Source organism: Rattus norvegicus, chromosome 2 (genome assembly GCF_021556685.1).
Source record: "Rattus norvegicus strain SHRSP/BbbUtx chromosome 2, alternate assembly SHRSP_T2T, whole genome shotgun sequence".
Classification (NCBI taxonomy): domain Eukaryota; kingdom Metazoa; phylum Chordata; class Mammalia; order Rodentia; family Muridae; genus Rattus; species Rattus norvegicus.
Genome location: NC_141535.1, coordinates 123,530,979 through 123,539,318, shown reverse-complemented (window position 1 = coordinate 123,539,318; position 8,340 = coordinate 123,530,979).

Below are 8,340 nucleotides of genomic sequence, written 5' to 3'. Positions count from 1 at the left end.
CGCTTGGGCTAAATTTTGTTAAATAATCTCACTTGTTCTCATTGTTAATGTATGTCATACACAAGAAACATTAGAAGAGTTTTTAAATCATATGCAAAAAAAGTAATTCACTAAAATACCATTTCTACTTTCTTCTACACAGTGTGTTAGGTTGTTGTTGCTGCTGCTGCTTTGGACTTTTGTTGCCATAACAATACTTTAATTCTATCTGTTTCTAACACAATGCACCTACACTCCTTTTCTCTACAGCTTCCGTTATAAGCATTTGCCATGTTTTTGTGAATGAAGTATTTCTGGTGACTGCAAACTCCTATTATATGAATATGGTACCATGCTCTTATTTCCATAATATTAGACACACTCTTCTCTATGATTAAGGATTTCAGTTCATATAACCCTCTTTAGAGTACAATTGACTTATACTATAAAAGCACCAGCAGCCTTGGGAAGCCCTGGATGTTTCTATGAATACATATTAGCATAACAGTTGTGAAAATCGGGTCTGTAAAACATAGTTTATATTAAAGGTTGGAGGTCATTTAATAGCACACAAGGAAAGACCATTACTCATGCCTGACTCTCCTACCTGTGAACGGTGAAGGAGCAGAGTATTCATCTTGGAGAGCTTCCCGAAGCCTCTTGAGGTACTGGCCCATGCTGAGGGAAATAGATGTGTCTGCAAAGTGAAATTAGACACTGGTTCCCTTGCAGTGATGAACTCTCTGATGCTGGGTTGAGGAATTACAGCAAGAAGCAGTGTTTGACGTCTGCTCTGCAGCTCACAGAAGTAACCTGGGGGAGGAGTCCTGATACCAAGTATGAAATGGGCATGCATTTTGAAGCCGAGCACAGATTTCATTTCATTTCATTTCAAGTGCACTGATGTTAGTTGTATACACCTGTAATACAGTCAAGCATGAAGCAGAAACTAGGAGGTGGAACACTAAATACCAGCCTGGGGAGGAGGAGGAGGAGGAGGAGAAGGAGGAGGAGGAGGAGGGGGAAGAGGAGGAGGAAGAGGAGGAGGAGGAGGAGGAGGAGGAGGAGGGGGAAGAGGAGGAGAAAGAGGAGGAGGAAGAGGAGGAGGGGGAGGAGGAGGGGGAAGAGGAGGAGGAAGAGGAGGAGGAGGAGGAGGAGGGGGGAAGAGGAGGAGGAAGAGGAGGAGGAGGAGGGGGGGAGAGGAGGAGGAAGAGGAGGAGGAGGAGGAGGAGAAGGAGGAGGAGGAGAAAGAAATGGTTGTAGAAGAAGAGAAGGAGGGAAGAAGAAGGGGAAGTTCTGGCATTTTTATAAGAGAGTGTGAGAAATGTGAAAAACTACAGTGATATTACTGAGAGGAAACAATGAAAGGAAAACTCTGTGGGCATCTTTAAAGAAACCACTTTTATGACAATGGGGCATGAAGGGAACACTCTGATGGATCAAGTCCCCCATGGGAGACACTTAAACACTCGATGGGAATATTTGAGGACCCTGGCACTGAGAATTTATTCATATTAAGGGGTGGAAAGCAGAGGGAGTTTGGATTCAGGTAAGAATTGTATGGCTGAGAATCACCAAAGGACCTTGTCTTCTGGTTCCTTTTATTTTCTCCCTAAACTCTAGAAGATCACTAACTTAAAGTGACCATCAGGAAAAGAAATCTTTAGTCACCACTAAAGGATGGCAGCCACAACTAAAATTAGTGCAGTCTACCTGCTTGGACAGGTATACCCAGCTATTCCTGCCCACCCATGCTGCTTGCTTTTTGTTACTTTTTTTTTAATAAACAAAGTGAATCTGTGTTCTTTACAAGTCCCTCTTTCTTACTCAGTGAAGCTTTACGATGGATCTCCATTGCGTCCATCAAATGACACTTGGGTTAATTTTGCAGCGTTTACAGTGCACTGCTATATGGTTGAGCATTATAATTAAAACGATATTTTGGTCCCTTCCTTCTCACAAAGACAAATGGGACTTGGAAGGATTAAGAGGCACGTCTTAGCCTCGGATGGCAAGATCTTTGTGCTAGTTGCTAATTAATTTCCTGATTCAATGCCTCTTCTAAAATAATGTCTAAGTAACTGGTATTCCTAAGCAGCAAAGCTTCTGTCACTGACACAAGATTTTACGGCAGGTATCTGTAGATATAATTTAACAGAGCAGGAACATTCAGTGACCGCCCAGTTCCCCCACTCAGTGTAGACTGACACAACCTCTACAGGTGTGCAATATCCTTCTGCATTGGAAAGCAAACCAAAGCTTGGCTTGGCTCGGCTGTGCTCCACTTGGAGTCCAGTCTTTGCATGACACATCCAAGCAGTGACTTACCCAACCCACGGGGCTTAAGAGAAACCACTGACTACACTCAGTTGTAGATTTTTCTTTTTTTGGTAACTTTCAAATTACTAAGGAGAGATTTTCCTCCTTTTTCTTGCAAACACTGAGGCAGTATGAACAGAGTGTGAGCAGAATATTTACTCTGGGCCATGCTAATATTTATTTTACCTAAGAGAAGCTTCATAGCCATCATTCAAAGAGCACATGTGATCCTTTGTGTAGGAAATACTCTAGATGTTTTGCTCTTGAGATTTGAGTCTGATGGAAATGAAAACAATGGGTGAATGTGTGCCACTCCGGGAACCTAGAAGGAAAGAGGCAAAGGTTGTCATTCTCTTACGTTTTGTCATTTCGTGCAGCTGTTAGAAATGGTCACATTTCATTCAGTTTGGTCACTACCTGTTTTTCTGTTTCTTATCTGTTAATACTACCAGTTGTCATTTTTTCTCTCTATGGCTTTTCTTTCTTTAAGTTCTCTCTCTGTCTCACTGTTTCTGTCACTCTGTCTCTGTCTCTGTCTCTGTCTCTCCCTCCCCACACTCTGTGTGTGTGTCTGTCTGTCTCTCTTCTTGTTCTTTCTACCCTCTTTCTCTCAAAGCATACACATAGACACACACACACACACACACACACACACACACACACACACACACAGCCCCATATAGCTCAGGCTACATCTAATTGTCTGTGTAGCTAAAGACACTGATCTTTGCTCCTGCCTCCATGGCTGTGTGCTGGGATTAGAAGTGGGCACCACCATTACAAAGCAGCTAGTTTTTTTATTAACTTAAATTATTGAACATATGCTCTGCACACAATCATTAAGAATAGTTATAGCCAATATGCCAGAACTAATAAATCCGGATACTTTAAATTACCCCTTATAGTTCAGTGGGAAACCAGGAGAATTTCCTCAAGGTTCTTTGCATCTTTTCTTTTTGCCTAATGTTCATGTGTGTAAAAGTCACCAAGGAACCTCTTGATTAGAACTGTACTTCTTATTCCAATTTAAATTTACTAAAAAACATAGATAACAATGGGAAGAAAGAAAATTCAAGCAAGAAATATGTGATTCATAAAGATTGAACATATTAGTCTGAATGTAAAAGTGAGTGCAGTAAATGTATTATAAAAAAGATTTTTAACTTATGAAAATAAAATTTCATGAAATGTGAAGTATCCTCAAAGGAAAAATGCATAATATTTATAAAAATGTGAAGTAGGTATGACCTTATCCCTGTCTTCCACAGAAAGACTTTATCGTATTAGAGGGTGGAGAGATGGCTCAGAGGTTAAGAGCACTGGCTGCTCTTCAGTAGACCTTGGCTCAATTTCCAGCCCTCAAATGATGCTCCACAGTCCCAGGGGATTTAACAGTGCTATTTGGCTTCCAAAAGCACATGGCATGTACATGGTGAACAAACATATACGTGGAAAATATAACCATACACACAGAATAAAAAAAATGAACAAATCACCTTTTTAAAGTATACATCGTACCTAGGAAATATGGTGACTATCTGAATGGTAATAGATTCCACAATGATTCTTAATTATATATTTCCATTTATTTATTAAGAATATGTCTTATTTTAAAGAACTAAAATGAATGAGGATTGAGTATAAAAATCACATGTAAATAAATGTACATAACACTCATTTCAGGGGAAAGTTGAAGACAAATGATCATAGTAGAAAGGTTAGGTAAGCAGAATGTACTTCCTATACAACAGAGAAAATGTATGTGCCCAGTGAGACTGACTGTCCTTCACCGTACACATGGTGTGCCACCAAATGAACACATTATTAGTCCCTTCCATGTAAGATCAACTGTGGAAATCTAGGGAACATACCTGAAACAGAGTAAGAAAAAATGAAAAGAACAGATGAAACACTAAACAGAGTGCTGGGGGGAATGGATGGAAGAGAGAATGTTTCACCTGCATTTACAGTAGGAGATGGGTGCAAGGTGTTGATAAATGTGATTCTAGATTAAATTCAAGCATAGACTGTCTTAAAATAATGAAACATTTTATTGATTTCTAAAAGAAATGAAAGAATCACTGTTTTCAATTGTTATAAAACCTATGGAGAAAGACATTTATGGAATTTCATGAATGCATTGCTCCTTGTTTGATGTGGGCTAGCACAGCCATGGATAGGAATGCAGTTGTGGAGTTACACAGTAAGGATGGAGATGAAGATTTGTGGTAGCACAGAAAGGGATGGAGATGACTAGAAAGAGGTCACAGCTTGAATACTACGGTCGGCCCTGATTTGAGCACCAGTTCTCAGACAATAGATCTGATGCCAGACGTGAAACACATTTAAATGCAAACATTCAAATAGGCCAGCATATGTATTAGCAGATGTATTTGAAAATGATCAAGTGCCCTCAACATGTGTACTATTCCAGCACAACCTCTCATTTGTCATCTCTGGACATCTACATACCTCAAGGTCATTAACATTGTCAGAGAAAGCAAGCAAAGGGCAAACAGAAGACCATTATTCATACTGCCACATCCCAGACATGATTATAAAACTTACCAGGCCTCAATGTCCACAGAAAGAAACCAGTTTTACAAACTATGCTTTTCTTTGAACCCACCGAGATTCATGTTCTCTGTTAGAACACAGATGGTGGGATTGGGCTAAGGGGGAGAAACAAGAGGATATTCATCTTAATTCCTACTACTGGTTTGTCACAGAGGTCTAAGAGGTTTTGACAAGATTTGAAGCACAGAACTGCTTCCTCCATAAGATGGGGCACTATTAATCAAAGAGAGAATTAAGACCCTCAGGTGAAGAGCATCTGAAAGGTTTTCCCACGTTTCCTGTGATTCCTACATGGCACAAACTTTTTATAGAGAGTGGAAGCCCAGAGCTAGGGATCAAGTAGAAACCTTGTCAGATCCCACAGCTTGGTAAAGACTGAGTCATTAAAGCTGTGGACTAGGCTGTGACAAATGACACTGTGTGTTCATCAGCCCCACATGTCAGTAGGGAATACCAGGCGAGCACTAGTAGAAAGGCTGTGGACCACTCAGCCCAGTGGTAGTCTGGACACACTCTTATAGTCTACCAAAGAAGTGTGATAGAGGGCTGGGAAATACAAAGATCCTCCCCCTCACAGCATTTACCTCTAACTCAGTGCCATCCTTGAGAGCATCAGAAACATGTGGTTTGCAAACAAAAGCTGAGCATCTTCCAATCCCTCTGTCTGTCCTCACCATGCGGTTACAGCATAGGAACCTGATTAAATGATAAATGTATTGGACTAAATGCAGCTTTTGATTTCTGGCTGATCATGAAGGAAACCAGGCTTGCTATATAGAGAAAAAAATCAAAGCCATTAGTTGGTTTTGCGGTTTGGGCACTCTCTGCTTCCCTATGTCATAAATACCACATGGGCACAAAGGGCAGGAACATTAAATGGAGAAAGGTAAGAGAAAAGTGTAGAAGAATGGAAATGGGGAAAACACCTATCAGGAAATCTAAGCATTGCTTGAAGCATTCTAAATATAACTTCAGTTTGTTTTTCAACAATTCAGCTATCAATTTCACTACTGAGGCTAAAAATGTAAGTATTGTACCTAGATTTAAGCTATGAAATATATTTTAGGAACCTTCCTTCCCTCCCTCCCTCTCTCCCCATCTCTTTCCCTCCCTCCATGTCTTTCTCTTCTTTCTTTCTCGTCCTGTGACCTGTCCCAGGGTAGACTAGAACTCCTTACAAAGCCAAATATGACTTTGACCTGTGACTCCTCTGCCTCTGCCTCCTGGGTTCTGGATCAAAATGTTTTTACTTTGAATCCTAGTACATGCAGTTCAAGGCATTGAAGCAAGAGCTTTGAGGATTCTCTACATGCGCACTGCCAGTTGAGTTATAACCATAGTCCAGATATTGTTGTTCTTTCTGATAAACTCCTCTTTTAAGATTCTGCACCAAAACATTATCAAACTTATCATCTTCTTATATAGTGTGTATTCAAACAATGCTGTCTTGTTACTTAGGTAGATTCACCACAAAGGATTTCATTATTTATGAAATCTATTTATAATCAAGTTATGACTAGAATCAACCACTGGGCACTAATTGGATTCAGAATGAGTAGACACATGAATGCATGGGACTGAGAATGTAATTGTTTAAAAAATATAGTAACTAGTTTAAACCAAAATTACTATAAAACTAATTTAACAAAATTACATAAAATGAAAAGAGTGGATTTTTCTCACCCATGGAGCTGGACTGTAACTAATGGAATTTACAAAAATGAACTAAGTTTATTTGAAAGATCCTTAAGTCTCTGTAAGAATACTAACATAAAGTATTTCAAAATCATAATAGTGTAATATCTAGGTAGTAAATTATATTTATCGACTCAGAAGATTTTAAGAGGCTATTAAAAAAATGCTCTTTGTGCCAATCAACTCCTCGTGGAAAGGTTTAGTTAAGTTACACCAGTCAGCACATCTCAAGGACATCTGCTATGCTTAGTTAATTCTCTATGCTATTGATTGCTTTATAATATAAAATATGTATATATGCTATGTTCATACCGTATGTCACATAGTAAGGATGTGTTTAACAATTATAAAGTTACAAAGTGCTCTGAGTAGGTTTAAGAGCAAGTATAAAGACTCCTGATAAGTGTAGGGTCAAGTTTATGGAAGTAGAATTGTCACCCAGGCCAATTTTAAGATGGCTGACCCACATTCATAGAGGTCTAACTGGAGGTCAAGGCTGTTAAAAAAAAAAACTAAATAACTTCACTTAAAAGAGCATATAATGGGGCTTCTTAGTGACTTTAATTTTAGTGCTTTTATTGGTTGCCATGAAGTTACAAAGGTAACAAACGTACTAGTTTATTTAAAATGTGTTTTATAATCACAAAAGCTAATAAAGACAATATAGAAATTTCTAGAAATTAAATATTTGGGAAGTTTTCAAATCTGAAGACAATATTAACTTTTATTGTATTTTAGGAGTGTTTAGTAAAATAAGAGGAGTAAATCTGATAATAATGGATAAATGATTTGTAGATTCTATGTTTTAAAAAAAATCACCTATTTAGTCCAGAATACCATTTCCCAGTGTTAGGTATATACTTTTTAATTCATTTCAAAATTAAAGACCTATGGTTTAAATCAAAGAGGATATCTAGAAATATTGTTTGTAATCTAATGTGAACTCTCATTTAATTATAAAATCAAGTGGAAAAATTTTTAGAATTGGAAACAGAGTCCCAAGCCTGGTTTATCCATGTCATTCCCTTAGCAAACAATTTACACTTCTTTTTTTTTTTTTTGGTTCTTTTTTTATGAGCTGGGGACCGAACCCAGGGCCTTGCGCTTCCTAGGTAAGCGCTCTACCACTGAGCTAAATCCCCAGCCCCAATTTAACACTTCTTGTCCAAGGTTTTCAAAACAGTCTTACTAACCTTAGCAACATTGTCAATTATGTTGTCATAGAATTGTTCCAAATATTAGCTTTCTACAACTCTAAAGGATTTGAAATCCTATACACCTAGACAACTTGAAATGAATTTTTGAAGAGAGATATTAAATGTGTAAGATGAAGGGTTGTAACAGATTGCCTTCAAGTTTCCTTTAGGTAGCATATGGCAGAAAGGATGGGTTAAGGAGAGTCAACAACAATGCAACTAAATACTCACAGAAAAATAAGAGAAACTGAGTACCTAATAATGTCCCCCTTCTCTTCATTGGAGTACTGTATAGTTGTATCTCATCAGTTTAGCTCCCTTGAATGTAGAGAGTGGAAAACCATGACAAAGAGCAACACTTGTGGCCCAGCCTGGTATGCCATGCATGTGCTAAGGCAGGGTCCTGCTTAATGACTAAGTGGAAAACAACCTCAAATTACCTCTTATGTACATAGTATCTCATGTGCATACTTTGTTTTTCCAAATTTTCAAATTCTTCTGAAATAACTAGAGCCAATTTGGGCTCACCCATAAGCCAAAATTATTAAAGTGGTACAGGGCTCTCTAGTAAGTC